The 16,211-nt window shown below is 32.4% G+C and overlaps 1 pseudogene across 1 annotated transcript in view; it reads right to left on the reverse strand.

The window, feature by feature from the left end:
• Positions 1-381: 381 nt before the first annotated feature.
• Positions 382-16,211, reverse strand: part of LOC143250338 (neural-cadherin-like) — a 393,110-nt pseudogene continuing 377,280 nt past the window's right edge. Inside the window, exons 30-40 of the transcript XR_013028146.1 lie at positions 11,374-11,677; positions 9,943-10,123; positions 8,799-9,040; positions 8,141-8,392; positions 7,851-7,905; positions 6,552-7,228; positions 4,285-4,358; positions 3,325-3,361; positions 2,762-3,040; positions 1,938-1,976; positions 382-1,470 (exon numbers count right to left, since the gene is read on the reverse strand). The product of XR_013028146.1 is annotated as a neural-cadherin-like (transcript). The remainder of the gene's footprint in view (positions 1,471-1,937; positions 1,977-2,761; positions 3,041-3,324; positions 3,362-4,284; positions 4,359-6,551; positions 7,229-7,850; positions 7,906-8,140; positions 8,393-8,798; positions 9,041-9,942; positions 10,124-11,373; positions 11,678-16,211) is intronic.

The following is a 16,211-nucleotide window of genomic DNA, read 5'->3' on the forward strand; positions in this document are numbered from 1 at the left end:
AAATTATCGAGCTATTCGTAACCATCTTAACAGTTATTTCACTGTTGTTTCACAACGCAGCGTCTTCATGTCTGAACACAGTGATGGATGTAAATATTTTTGTATCTTTCCTGAATACAGGAATACTGAATACTGCTTTTATGTATCTGCACAAATTCCTTGAAACAACAATGAAAATACTTTGTAATATTCATTGTTATTTTTATGTACAAATGGTAATATTTTGCTCAATAAATTCAAAAATGTGAGATATTTTCCCCTTTTTGTTAAATAGGAATTTCTTGAAGAAAAAACAGCCAAACAAAAAAGTTTTATAACCTTGATTTCAGGAGAAAACTAAATAAACTAATATCTGGAGCAGTACATTTTAATATAGATTATTTGAAAGATCAATTAGAAGATGTACATTTATATTATTGATGTTCTAGACTTTTAATTTTTATTTTAAATTTAAAAGAATTTCAAAGTTATAATAAATTTTTCTTACTACTTAACATGTGGCACCAAAATTTCTGTAGTTTTTTTTCTCTTTAACAAGAGTAAGTTTCCTTTTCGGGAGACAGTTTATTGTACCATACATAAATCATATTATAATAAACAAACTTAATATAACAATTCCCTTGCTACATGTGTTAAAACATATATGCAAGCAGAAAACTTTGAGCATTTTAAGCTTTTTACCATTTTGCTTAGTCAAGTTTTAACACTTTAAAATCTTTCCTTCAAGTAACATTATACCAAATACACAAGAATTTGTGTATAACAGAGCATGCATTTTGTGAGACCACCTAAGAGTTTGGGCGTTATTTACAAAATTTTAAAGCCTACTTTATGGCTGTTGGAAACACCCAGTAACTAAGAGGAAACTTTTATGAGTTAACTATGGACTTTAGTAACTATCCACAGTTTAGACAACAAAAACCTACATAAACTCTGAAGTTCAATAAAAAACCTTTTCTGTTTTTTTATTTATTATTACACTGCAATTTATAGGATGTCATCTTTGTAGCAATTTATTAATTATTAACGAATCTTATGCTAAAAAAAAAGTTATGAGATGATTTACAAGAACAGAATATCACCTTGAACAGTTTCTCTTTAAAGCAACTTGTCCAGAAGGATGACAATATACGCTTATTAAATGGCACTGACTGGAACCCAAACTGAAACGTATATGTTATAGATGTACACGTTATTCATTGTCACCTTCTTCTTGTTCGTACATGTCGGCTAATTTGGAAAATCGTGGTCCCCAGTCTGTTAAATAATCAAAATCTTGTTCATTGTCCTCAGCAGTAGAGGCTAGGGAGCTCAATGAACCAGCAGAACTTGCACTTCCTTCATATGCATAGTTCCTTAAATCGTCATATGGTGGACCACTTGGATTCACATCTGCCTTTTGCAGTCTATCAGATAATTCTTCTTCTATTGATATAGGATATTCGCCATAGTGAACTGGTGGTACATGCGCTAAAATAAAAATAACATATTTTAGTTAAATCAATTTTAAAGCTGTTTGAAAGGAGAAACTAAAGATATAAAAAAGACTACTTACATTTTATTAATGATGTTCATATTATATAATTATTTATTATTGACATGCATGTGATAGGTGCACCATAGATTAAATTTTTAATGTGGAAATTTCACTAAAATAAATATGTGTTGTTTAAAGATTTCATAGGTTTCTTGTTTGTTCGTTTTGAATTTTGTGCAAAGCTACATGAGGGCTATCTGCCCCTAACTTAGCAATGTAAAACTAGAGGGAAGGCAGCTGGTCATCATTGCCCACAGTCAACTCTTGGGCTACTCTTTTACAAATGAATAGTGGAATTCACTGTCACATTATAACACCCCTACAGTTGAAAGGACGAGCATGTTTGGTGTGATGGGGATTTGAACCTGTTACCCTCAGATTATGAGATGAGTGCACTTACCACCTAGCAATGCTGGGCCCATAGGTTTTGTAAGAGCAACTAATAGCAAAATGCAACACAATCTCTTGCAAAAACTATATTATAAGCTCCAAAATTGTGTGGTCTAATTTTTAGAAAATGGCCAGAAAATAATATTAATAATAATAGCATTTAAACAGATACAAATTCCAAAACTTCCATAAAGTTCAAAGGAGGGAGTGTTAAGTTATAGATTTAACGATTTGAATTAAAATGTCTCCTTCATAGTTTTTGAATCAAACAGTCAAACTTGGTTTTATATAGTAAAATATTTTCTTTGGATTTGTAGGTATTTTGGCATACAGCATGTAATGTTTCCAGTTTACCTACTCCAAAAATAAAAATCAGTAGAAAGATAAAATGGGCAAAATTAAAAATACAATATTTAACCAATTAAACATATAATTTTATTTATATAATTAAACATATAATAATTAATTTTTATACTTGTGAAACTTAATACAGAAATTCTTAAATAAAAAGCAACAAATGATAACAATGTAGTGCAGGATATTTTATTCAAATTTTATATAGGAAATTAATTTTCTAATACTTAATAATGTTTCCAGTTTTTCCAATTGCTCTCATTCAAGTGAAATATGATACTAAAATTATACTAAATCTTGAAAGCTTTCAATTTCTAGTATCAGTAAAACATTTTACTAGTTTTAGTACTGAATATAATACTTTGGATAAAACCATTGAAACATAACTACTCTTGTGTGAATTTACAAATAACATAAATTTCTTAAGCTACTTGAATCTTCTGTTGAAGGTTTTGAAGTGTGGCTAAACATTTCATTAACTATGAAATATTTTGAACTGGTATTTATCAAAAAGAAGGTCTATGCACACCCCAACAGGATTGCTTAGCATCAAATCTGAACCATAAGCTGGCATAGCTCCTATGGATATCTGGGAAAAATAACATGCAGGGAACTGGCTAGGAGGGCCCTCAGCTTTTCCCTCTTCTCCAAGAGTGGAGGAATTCACTTTAACATTCTGGAGAAAAAGCTTCTGTCTGCCACCTGACCAGAAATTGGGTGTGGTAGTAGAATCTGGGAAATAATGTAAGTTGGGAAGTCCTGAAGAACATTGTAATAGGTGACCCATGTTCCATAAATTTCTAAAAGGAAACTGACCCTTATTTATTCAATCTGATGATAAACAGGGATTGGTAGGGCCCCTTTAGCTTTAGTCATGATACTCCAAGAGTGGTGTTTGAGTATAGTATGGTAATACCACCTGCTGAGCTCCTAGGTCATCTTATGGAATACCTAATCTGTAAATACTCTGTTGCAACCTGTAGTAATTGTAATGAAATAGTGGTTGCTAGTGATAAAAGCAATTCTGCCTAGGGAACACCTACCACAGAGTGAGATCCTGTGAAAACAAGGTAAGGGATTCTGAAATGTAGAAATAAAAATACTTACCCAGCTGAATAATCTGGCAGAAATAGTTAAGATAGCTAAAGAGGGTAGGATAAAATCCTCAGATGAAGAGACTGCCAGATCAGCCAAATAATGTGAGACCTCCAGCCAGCAATTCGATGGGGCTGCTAAGGACATAGAAAAGAGAAACTTGAGTAGATGTAGATTAACAGAAGATACCTCACTTTTAGAGAGAGTCCAGAATAAAGGTATAAGTGAAGGCGACAAAACCTTTAAGATTCTCATTGACTATGATCAACACTAAAATCTGACTGAACACAGAGAGAAAGATTGAGCAAATGAATCAGAGAAAAGGAATGAGCCCCTTTCTTGTCTGGCAGAGTGTTTGGTAAGAAGACCTAATTTGAGGAAACAGAGAGAATCAGAAAGAGGTCTGTGGTCAAACGGCACAAATCACTCCGACTAGTGATGTCCACAGGTCAGCAGCCACAAAAAGTAAATTTGCAGGTAAAGGGGATACACAGCATATAAGTTTCAGGTCACAAACAGATATAGAGAAAGAATATGTAACCTGAATTTACTTGTTTGGTAACTGGAATGGTCATTTGGGACCAATTACTAAAAAGGACATGAAGAATCTGGAAAGTACTGGAGACTTAAAAATATGTTGTTATAATAACTGAATGGTGGTCAACAAGGCTGCAAAAACAGCAGTGACTGTGGAAGATGTAAATACCTCTGTCAAAGAGCCAAGTCAAAAACAAGTTATGGTTGACACCACTGAGTGAAAAAGGTTCAACTTCCTCTCAATACAATGTTGCTTATATGTACACATCAGTACTTCTGATAAAAGCGATTTTTGAACTAAGTAGAAACTAAAGTAGATACATGTCAACCTTAGAAAGTAAACTCCAAAGCTGTGTGAAATAAAGCATAACCTCTGTGCCAGAAGCTTGAATTTCTGGGTAGCCAGAGGAACCATATCCAATCATGGCTGCCCAATCAAAAAGAGCTATAACAGAAAAGAGGAAGAGTTGAACAAGCCAGAGAAGGGACTGCAGAAGCAAAAACCTGGTTGAAGTTGTTAACTGGGTGCAATCAACAAGATCTGACAATAGTATAGCCTAACAATTTTTCCCTTAAAAAATCCAGACCATGAGACTTTGTCTGTTGAAGAGCAAGAGGAATAAAATCATTGTGTAGGGAATACTTGTCATCTGTGCATACTCTGGTATTCCTGACTGTAAGTGTATGGTACCTCACACTTGAAACATGACATCTGTGAAGAGAATGGAATGCTGGACGAAGGTGGCAGTAGAGGAAAGCAATTTAAAGTAGCATTCCAGATTAAACCACCAAGATCAAAGAATGATACCAGATGAGAAAACTGAGAAAACCAGGAAATAAATATGTGTGATCCCTGGTCATTTAAATGTCAATAAAAGGATCACGTGTTCTTGTCCTGAAGTATTTGATTGATGCTAACATTCCCAGAAGAGAAAAAAACAGTCTCTGCTATGAGAGAAGGAAAGGTAGCATCCTATTCTATAGCATTGAGCAGGATGGGAGACAACTGAACCAGACTGAGAGATGAGATGAAAAATAAAAATACTCAGACTGGTGGCATATAATAGATGTTGCAGTCCAGAAAGAGAAACCTGTCTGGGGTCTATTTGAAAGTAGAAGCAGGATGTGACGGTCTAATAATTGTTGTTGTGATGCTAACAGTAATCAATCGTTCATGAAATGGTGTGTGCACAGTAAGATGGAATGAAGGAGATGAGAAAACTTGTATGATACAGCAGAACCCATGTTAATCCTATGCAAGACCAAAGGAAGAAAAAACCCAAAATTTCAGTGTTTGACCCTCGTGCACTACAAATGCTGGTAGCGGTGAAACTCTGCTACTAAGGAAAAGTGCAGATAGGAGCCAACTACAACCAAGTTAGATATCTACAATCTCAATAAAGAAATCAAAACAGATTGAATTGATTAACTTGTGAACCTTGGAGAATTTAAGCACTGATATAGACAAGAAAGATCTTTGACTAGACACTAATCTCCTGTCTTCATACTCTAACAACTAAAAGGAATAAAAGCTCTGAAGAACTAGCCAGATTCTCTCACTATCCCTAGACCAACTAGACTCATATAACCCTAGAATTAAGTTGCAAGTCTCAATGAACTGTGGCAGATGGAAATCTTAGAGGTTGAAAGGATAATATTGGGGAAGATGTGAAATGAATGATTACCTATAATACAAAGACCTTCAGAGTTTCTGGACTGATGGTTAAGATTACCACATGTCTAGAAATTCTTGGAATTGAGGCCCCACAGTTCCTGAAAGTATACAATAATCACCAATACTTCTGGCAATCTGTCTAAGCAGTGTAAACCTTGGATATAGTCAGAATCTATTCTGAGTACCAAGGTACTAAAGGTCTGACATCTGAGATAGGTACTCACAAATAGGTTTAGAACTATGATCTCCCTGTAGGAGCCAATTAAATTCAAGACCCCAAAAACAAGTGAGTGTAAATGTAGAAGCCGAAAATTAAGCCAACATTCATGCCAACAACTGATCCAGTTTGTCCTCAATGAAACTAACGATCTTGAGAGTCTTCTAACAAAGTGAAATGAAAGGAAACAAAATGTTGAAGTCTAGTTATAAGTTTTTACAATTATTCTGTCCTATCAGGGGATATAGACCTATACAGGTAATCTACAAATTCTGCCTTAGAATCCTGAAAATTGAGTAGCAGATATTATTTGAGAGATGGAAAAATGCCTCTACCTGGTGGTGGTAGGCAAATTCACAAAGTTTTGAAAACATGTTGGATAAAGCCTAACTGTTTCTTCACGTATGCAAGAAGAAAATTTTCCATCATGAACCACAATTTCTGTGTATGGAGAAAAAAAAATTGCTTCCAGATCTTTTAGCCATTAATTAAGTTGCGAGCTTAAAATCAACCCCAAAACAGCCCAAAACATCACACACTCAAAGAACTAACAAAAGAAAAACAAATTAAAGGCAGCTTATTCCAAAGTGGTCTCCTTTTCATTTTTCATAAGTAATTTAAAGATGGTGGAAAAGAAAGTTATTTTTGTTAGAGCAAAGCAACTATGGGCCATCTGCCATGCCCACCTTAGTGAATCAAACTCTGGACCCCAGTGCTGCAAGCCCTTAAACTTATAATTGACCCACAGGGGAAGTGAAAATCCAACAGACTAAAAGAAGGCACAGAAAAAAAACCGAATCTAAAGCCTCTCGAAAATGTTGAAGATCCAAATGCAGTCTCGGGAGTATATGTCTCCATTTTGCTACAGATAAGATCACTCAAATGCAGTCTTGGAGTATACATATCCATTTCACTACAGATAAGATCACTCAAATGCAGTCTTGGAGTATACATCTCCATTTCACTACAGATAAGATCACCCAAATGCAGTCTTGGAGTATACATTTCCATTTTGCTACAGATAAGATCACCAAAATGCAGTCTTGGAGTATACATTTCTATTTCACTACAAATAAGATCACTCAAATGCAGTCTTGGAGTATATGTCTCCATTTCACTACAGATAAGATCACCCAAATGCAGACTTGGAGTATACATCTCCATTTCACTATAGATAAAATCACCCAAATGCAGTCTTGGAGTATACATCTCCATTTCACTACAGATAAGATCATTCAAATGTAGTCTTGGAGTATACATCTCCATTTCACTACAGATAAGATCACTCAAATGCAGTCTTGGAATATACATCTCCATTTCACTGCAGATAAGATCACCCAAATGCAGTCTTGGAGTATACATTTCCATTTCGCTACAGATAAGATCACCAAAATGCAGTCTTGGAGTATACGTCTCCATTTCACTACAGATAAAATCACCCAAATGCAGTCTTGGGTATACATCTCCATTTCACTACAGATAAGATCATTCAAATGTAGTCTTGGAGTATACGTCTCCATTTCACTACAGATAAGATCACTCAAATGCAGTCTTGGAGTATACATCTCCATTTCACTACAGATAAGGTCACTCAAATGCAGTCTTGGAGTATATGTCTCCATTTCGCTACAGATAAAATCACCCAAATGCAGTCTTGGAGAATACCTCTCCATTTCACTACAGATAAGATCACTGATAGCCTCAACCAAGAGTGGCTCCTCTCTCTGCTACAATTTTAAACCTTAAAATGAAGCATTATAATTTATTTTAATCTCCTGAGCACCTTATTAAAACTTTACAATTAAGATATTCAATTCTACTGATTTACCATTCAAATATACTGAACAACAGTTGTTCTATAATCTAAGTATTAAATGTTTTCAGTTTTCTTCATATCTGTTTCAGATTTAGAAAAGTAGTTGAGTCAGAATCTCCATATATAGAACTCTAACATACTTTGAGGCATATAAACTTCTGATCAATAGGTAAACCTGCTAATGCTGACATCTATCATTAGAAATGATTTTACCCTAACATTGACTTACCTTATAAAAATTTCTTTAATAGATTTTTGTCCTTTGGTGGTGTTTGGTGTTTTTACTGTTATTTAAAGGGTGCAATTTAAAAACTATATCACACATTTACTGTTTCTACAAAAAGTAAATACACATCAAATATGAAAGAAATGTGGCTATTATTTATTTTAAATAAAAAAATCTAATCAAGTGACATTTAAAAACACAAAAATACTGCATATAATGACGTAGTCGCTGGAGGTACTCTGTTAGGATTTTAAAATGAAGGAAACTGCTCTACAAAACACCCGATTTTTTACCTTTTTTTTGTTTTTTATCTTTTTGTGTTTGGGTCATGTGAGGCACAGTGACAAGAGAGACATCTGGTGGTGTGTTGTTGGAGTCAACTGGAACCTTCAGTACATTCCTATTAAAGCCAATCATGTCCTCTTCGCCTCCTCCCTCATCAGCATAAGTGACTACGTTCTCTCGGGTGTCGTCTCTTATGTATGAATTAACTTTTTCTTGTGGTTTATGATTCTTATTGTACACCACAATGATGAGTACTAAAACTAAAAAAAAAAAACTTCCCATTAAAACCATGGGTCAACTTAACACCCTTATCCATCTTCATTCCCAGGAGTATGAACAATTTCTACTTATTAGAAACAAGAGTAATAGAAAGCAATGTATTTCTTAATTCTTTAGAAAGATAAATTTTAGTGATTTCTAGCTTAAGAGTTAGTGTAAGAAAAAGCCAAAAACGTTCAAAGAATTTTAAAATGTGATTCCATCTCACTACAGTACTTATGACCAACTCCGATTTGACCAAAATCTTGACAACAGAACTAAAAATTCCAATTTATTATTACAAATCTTTATGCAAAGAATCAAGTTAAATAAAAGCTAAAAGTAGAGATGTAGTTTCTAAACACTTAAGAAATAATCACATTTACAATAAATAAAGAAAACACTAACCTAAAATGAACAATAAGCAGACCAAAATGGCTGCTAAGGCACCCATGCTAAGTTTAATGGTATTGGCTTCCACAAGTATTTGACAGTTAACACCAGTGTATCCATCAGAACATAAACAATAGTAACCTTCTCCATCTGGTAGATCCACACACCTTCCACCATTAAAGCAAGGACCATAAACACATTCATCTGCATCAGTGCAATTATGCCCATCTGGGGTTTTTACAAAGCCATCAGGACATCTGTAATTTAAAACTAATGGTATTCAGTATTGAAGTTACATGATAAGTCATAGAAAGTTGATGTTATAATTGTAATGATTTTTGTGTGTGGAGATAAATAAATGGTGGAAAATTTTCGCACTGAAGAGTATCTTGAGAAAATGTGAAGCAGGTTTATAAATAATATTTTAAAATAAAATGAAACAAGTGTACATGATTTAGCCCCTTTGTGGACTCACCTTCTCTCCCCCTCCTCCTATATAATATATATATATATAAACACAGATAATTGAAATTTATGAGCTCATAATTAACCACAAAATCAACTTACAATATTAAATAAAAAAGGACATTTTTCTGAAGACACACCTGTGCAATTATTTAAAGTTTTAAAATTGAGGTTGTTACCATTATATAAGTGGGTGAATATATATATATACTTAAATACAAATCCACACACACATACAAAGATTTTGTATTTATCCCTAAACTCTGATACTTATTGAAGAAAAGTACAATTTCAGAGCATTATAATTAATGAAGTCTAAATATGAACAAAAGTAAACTTGATATTGTTATCCAACGTTCAGTACAACCCAGGCTTAACTTACTAGATATTTTAAAGCAATTGTCTAGATTGTGTGGAACCTGCTATAACTGAGTTTAACCAAACTCTTGAAAAAAATGTATAATTTCAGATTATTAATATAAGTATTTTCTTCCTTGCAATTGTATTGTTAACTTTCACTTTGTGATATTTCATTATAATAAACTTCATACAGAATGAAAATAATACAATGTAGTTGTTTATAAAATGCACTTTTCACAAATATGTATTCACGCCTAATGAAACCAAAATACTTTTTCACACAGGTTTCCAAGCTCTATATATAAATATAAAGGGATTTGAAGAAATATTGTACCTGCATTCATGAAGAAGCCACAAATCCTTGCAGATAAAAGGAGGTGGACAGATGACCCCTTTACAGGGGTAGTTAGATGGACAGCCTTGGATCAAGTTATTCCATTCTATAACTGCTGCATTCTCAGAGCCATTTTCCATTGGCAGGATACGTTTGTCTAATCGAATATCACTGATACAGCCTACACAAATTAGGGAAATGAACATTTTTCTACTGTTAATCACAAAATATTAATTTTGCTGCAAAAATGTAACCATACTGTACCATGAAAAATGTGTCATTCAGCTTTTTTACACAAACGAGAAAAAAACAAAATCATAACTTTAAAAGCATTATTTTCAAATACATCCAGGAAATTCATAATAAAACATTCTCCATATCAAAACTAAGGACAATATTTAAATACTTGAAATACATAATTGTACCTGTAGAGGTTACAATAATGTAACACTGGCTTCAAGTTACAATAATTAACATTTAATAACATCAGTGAATGAATAAGGACTGAAGTAACATAGAAGCTAAGATTCATACTGGATGGACCTACATACAACGTGTATGACTGATTATAAACCGAAGTAGCACTAAATTCGAGATTCATATAAATTGGATTTACAAATATTAGAAACACATTCTCTGAAAATCAGATGCATGCATACTTGTACATTCTGAGAAAATATGTTTTACCAATAGGAATTCATACAAAACAATTATTATTTTCCACAAAATTGTTTTATGTTGTTATTAAATAAGTTGAATCCTAATGTTATATCTATTTATTAAAGCAATAATTAAACTGATCTTATCTTATGTAATGCATTAATTTTAATTTTAAGAATTAATCATATGATATCATAATATTTTAAAATATTTTAAATCTGTCATATTAATTTACTCCATGCATTTATTTACTCACACTTTGTATTGTAAATTAAGTAAGGGTTAACAGAATGTTGCACATAATGTGATAAGAATATATTGCAAGCACACAGGAATACTTTAGAAATACTTATTTTGCAAAAGGATGTGACTGGTAATTAATATTTCAATATTATTTATTTGTTTGTTTATTAAGCACAAAGTTACACAATGGGCTATCTATGGTCTGCCCACCGTGGGTTTCTAGTAGTGTGGGACCACAGACATATCATTGTGCCAAGGGGGGGGGTATTATTTATTTAGTTAGTTGGTCGAAAAACATATGATAACTGTGACATTTGAAGAACTTTTTATTCTTTCAGAAAATTGAGTGGTTATGCAGAGTTAAGCACAAGGCTATACAATGGACTATCTGTGCTCTGCACACCATGGGTATCGAAACCCGGTTGCTATCAGAGTGAGTCTGCAGATATACCACTGTGCCATAGAGGGCTCTTCTGTAAATATTTTTTTCTATCACTAGCAAAATTACAACAGAAATAAATAACATACCTTCCTCAAAGTCACTGTCCACTAATGTAACTCCTGGACCAACATATTGAACTTCACCTCCAGCCACAACATTCTGTTTTTCAATTTCCATTTCCTGATGTTGTTTATGATAATCTAATAGCTCATTGTAACGACGGCCTTCTCCCCCGTCAAGTGTTATGCTAGCTGTACTGCCATGCCTTAAAACCTTTACAGAGTGCCACTGACCATCACTGACCATAACATGAGGCAGCCACAATTCTTTTTCATCACTTGTTCTGTGAGGGTTCAGGTTAAATCGAAGCCTCAGTTTTTTATCTTTTATCTGTAGTAAGACAGAAAGTATTAAAACATTTGTCTGTAGTAAGACAGAAAGTATTAAAACATTTGTCTGTACTAAGACAAAGTATTAAAACATATTTCTGTAGTAAGACAAAGTATTAAAACATATGTCTGTAGTAAGACAAAGTATTAAAACATATTTCTGTAGTAAGACAAAGTATTAAAACATATTTCTGTACTAAGACAAAGTATTAAAACATTTGTCTGTAGTAAGACAAAGTATTAAAACATTTGTCTGCTGTAAGACAAAGTACTAAAACATTTGTCTGCTGTAAGACAAAGTACTAAAACATTTGTTTTAGTACAACACAATGTCTACTTGCAGAGCACCAATGTATACTTTGGACAACTACTTTAATTACATTCTTTCTGATTTATTTGGCCAAGACTAAGTCTTAGAAACATGTGACTAATTGAAGGAAAATTTAAGAAAAACTAAACAACTGCCAAATTTTGTTAGTTTCTAAGAAATATTGCACTGACCAAGAGCAACAAGCACTGCTATGCAGTGGTCATTCTCATCAGATCTAGGTGTGGCTGTAACCTAAAATCACCTGAATAATTACTGAAGAACATCACTGTCAACATCCTTATACAAGGTTGGACTAAGCAATGTTTTCCATAGGCAGTAACAAGTATCACTTACTTTAAAATGACAAAGGAATAAGGTAAGTTGAAATAAAATCAGTTTAATGATGATTTTAACAACTAGTTGAGTTAAATCTGCACATAATCAGAACACAGATAATATCATGACTATGAACTCATACTAAAAGAAAGTGGAAACATGTGAATGTTACCTATCATGTTTTTATGAATAATGGTAACTAAGTGTAACACTACTCAGTGTTGTTTTATGCACAAATAACTTCAACTACAGGTCAGTGTCTTGCTATTTAGCTATTAATTGTAAGACTAATAGCATAGGAAAATTATTCAGTGATCATTGGTAGAGTTTCTCAGAGTAAGAAAATATGGTTCTGAAAATTATATTCACACATTTCTTCTCTTGTTCAGACTTTTCAGACAAAAAATAATTATTATAAAAATATTTTTATTTTGTGACTTTATCAAGTTTTTCACTGATAATGGATCATGAACATGAATAAACATGATAATTATTTATAGGATTGTTTGGATGCTTGTTATGATTAAAGTTCACCTCTTCGAGGGTATCAAGAACTGTGACATGAGAAACAACTAGAATACAGTACATTAACCAAACATCCTTTTGTCTGTTCTTTACATGAATAGGAAAGAGGGATTCTTGAGAGATTTTAAGATGCAGTGGCTCTCGCATTATCTTGTATTCTTACAGAGTTCTTTGTTTAGTTCTCAAGAAGTTAATGTTCAATTAGTGTCATGTAATTAGTATGGTGTGTGAGTAGTATCTATTATGCAGTTCTTTTCTTGTCTTAAATCAGTTTCTGAATGTAATTATTCTTTATTGATCTTTTGTATTTTTAACACTTAATTGGCTGCTAAATTATACTTATTAGCAGTAACATTATACACCTTATCACTAACATTATACTTATTAGCAGTGACATTATACACCTTATCACTAACATTATACTTATTAGCAGTGACATTATACACCTTATCACTAACATTACACTTATTAGCAGTGACATTATACACCTTATCACTAACATTATAATTATTAACAGTGACATTATACACCTTATTACTGACATTATACTTATTAGCAGTGACATTATACACCTTATCACTGACATTATACTTAGCAGTGACATTATACACCTTATCACTGACATTATACTTATTAGCAGTGAAATTATACACCTTATCACTAACATTATAATTATTAACAGTGACATTATACACCTTATTATTGACATTACACTTATTAGCAGTGACATTATACACCTTATCACTGACATTATACTTAGCAGTGACATTATACACCTTATCACTGACATTATACTTATTAGCAGTGAAATTATACACCTTATTACCGACATTATACTTAGCAGTGACATTATACACCTTATCACTGACATTATACTTAGCAGTGACATTAAACCTTATCACTAACATTATACTTATTAGCAGTGACATTATACACCTTATCACTAACATTATACTTATTAGCAGTGACATTATACACCTTATCACTGACATTATACTTAGCGGTGACATTAAACCTTATCACTAACATTATACTTAGCGGTGACATTATACACCTTATCACTGACATTATACTTAGCGGTGACATTAAACCTTATCACTAACATTATACTTATTAGCAGTGACATTATACACCTTATCACTAACATTATGCTTATTAGCAGTGACATTGTACACCTTATCACTGACATTATACTTATTAGCGGTGACATTATACACCTCATCACTGACATTATACTTATTAGCAGTGACATTATACACCTTATCACTGACATTATACTTATTAGCAGTGAAATTATACACCTTATCACTAACATTATGCTTATTAGCGGTGACATTATACACCTTATCACTGACATTATACTTATTAGCAGTGAAATTATACACCTTATCAGTAACATTATACTTATTAGCAGTGAAATTATACACCTTATCAGTAACATTATACTTATTAGCAGTGAAATTATACACCTTATCACTAACATTATACTTATTAGCAGTGACATTATACACCTTATCACTGACATTATGCTTATTAGCGGTGAAATTATACACCTTATCACTGACATTATACTTATTAGCAGTGAAATTATACACCTTATCACTAACATTATACTTATTAGCAGTGACATTATACGCATTATCACTGACATTATAATTATTAGCGGTGACATTATACACCTTATCACTAACATTATACTTATTAGCAGTGACATTATACACCTTATCATTGACATTATAATTATTAGCAGTCACATTATACACCTTATCACTAACATTATACTTATTAGCGGTGACATTATACACCTTATCACTGACATTATAATTATTAGCAGTGACATTATACACCTTATCACTAACATTACACTTATTAGCGGTGACATTATACACCTTATCACTGACATTATAATTATTAGCGGTGACATTATACACCTTATCACTAACATTATACTTATTAGCGGTGACATTATACACCTTATCATTGACATTATAATTATTAGCAGTGACATTATACATCTTATCACTAACATTATAATTATTAGCAGTGACATTATACACCTTATCACTGACATTATACACCTTATTATTGACATTATAGTTATTAGCGGTGACATTATACACCTTATTATTGACATTATAGTTATTAGCAGTGACATTATACACCTTATTATTGACATTATAGTTATTAGCAGTGACATTATACACCTTATCACTAACATTCTAATTATTAGCAGTGACATTATACACCTTATCACTAACATTCTAATTATTAGCAGTGACATTATACACCTTATCACTGACATTATAATTATTAGCAGTGACATTATACACCTTATCACTAACATTCTAATTATTAGCAGTGACATTATACACCTTATCACTAACATTATAATTATTAGCAGTGACATTATACACCTTATCACTAACATTCTAATTATTAGCAGTGACATTATACACCTTATCACTAACATTCTAATTATTAGCGGTGACATTATACACCTTATCACTGACATTCTAATTATTAGCAGTGACATTATACACCTTATCACTAACATTCTAATTATTAGCAGTGACATTATACACCTTATCACTAACATTCTAATTATTAGCAGTGACATTATACACCTTATCACTAACATTCTAATTATTAGCGGTGACATTATACACCTTATCACTAACATTCTAATTATTAGCAGTGACATTATACACCTTATCACTAACATTCTAATTATTAGCAGTGACATTATACACCTTATCACTAACATTCTAATTATTAGCAGTGACATTATACACCTTATCACTAACATTCTAATTATTAGCAGTGACATTATACACCTTATCACTAACATTCTAATTATTAGCAGTGACATTATACACCTTATCACTAACATTCTAATTATTAGCAGTGACATTATACACCTTATCACTAACATTCTAATTATTAGCAGTGACATTATACACCTTATCACTAACATTCTAATTATTAGCAGTGACATTATACACCTTATCACTAACATTCTAATTATTAGCAGTGACATTATACACCTTATCACTAACATTCTAATTATTAGCAGTGACATTATACACCTTATCACTAACATTCTAATTATTAGCAGTGACATTATACACCTTATCACTAACATTATACTTATTAGTAGTGACATTGTACACCTTATCACTGACATTATACTTATTAGCAGTGACATTATACACCTTATTACTGACATTATACTTATTAGCAGTGACATTATACACCTTATCTCTAACATTATACTTATTAGCAGTGACATTATACACCTTATTACTGAGATTATACACCTTATTACTGACATTATACTTATTAGTAGTGACATTGTACACCTTAT

Source organism: Tachypleus tridentatus, chromosome 5 (genome assembly GCF_004210375.1).
Source record: "Tachypleus tridentatus isolate NWPU-2018 chromosome 5, ASM421037v1, whole genome shotgun sequence".
Taxonomy (NCBI): Eukaryota; Metazoa; Arthropoda; class Merostomata; order Xiphosura; family Limulidae; genus Tachypleus; species Tachypleus tridentatus.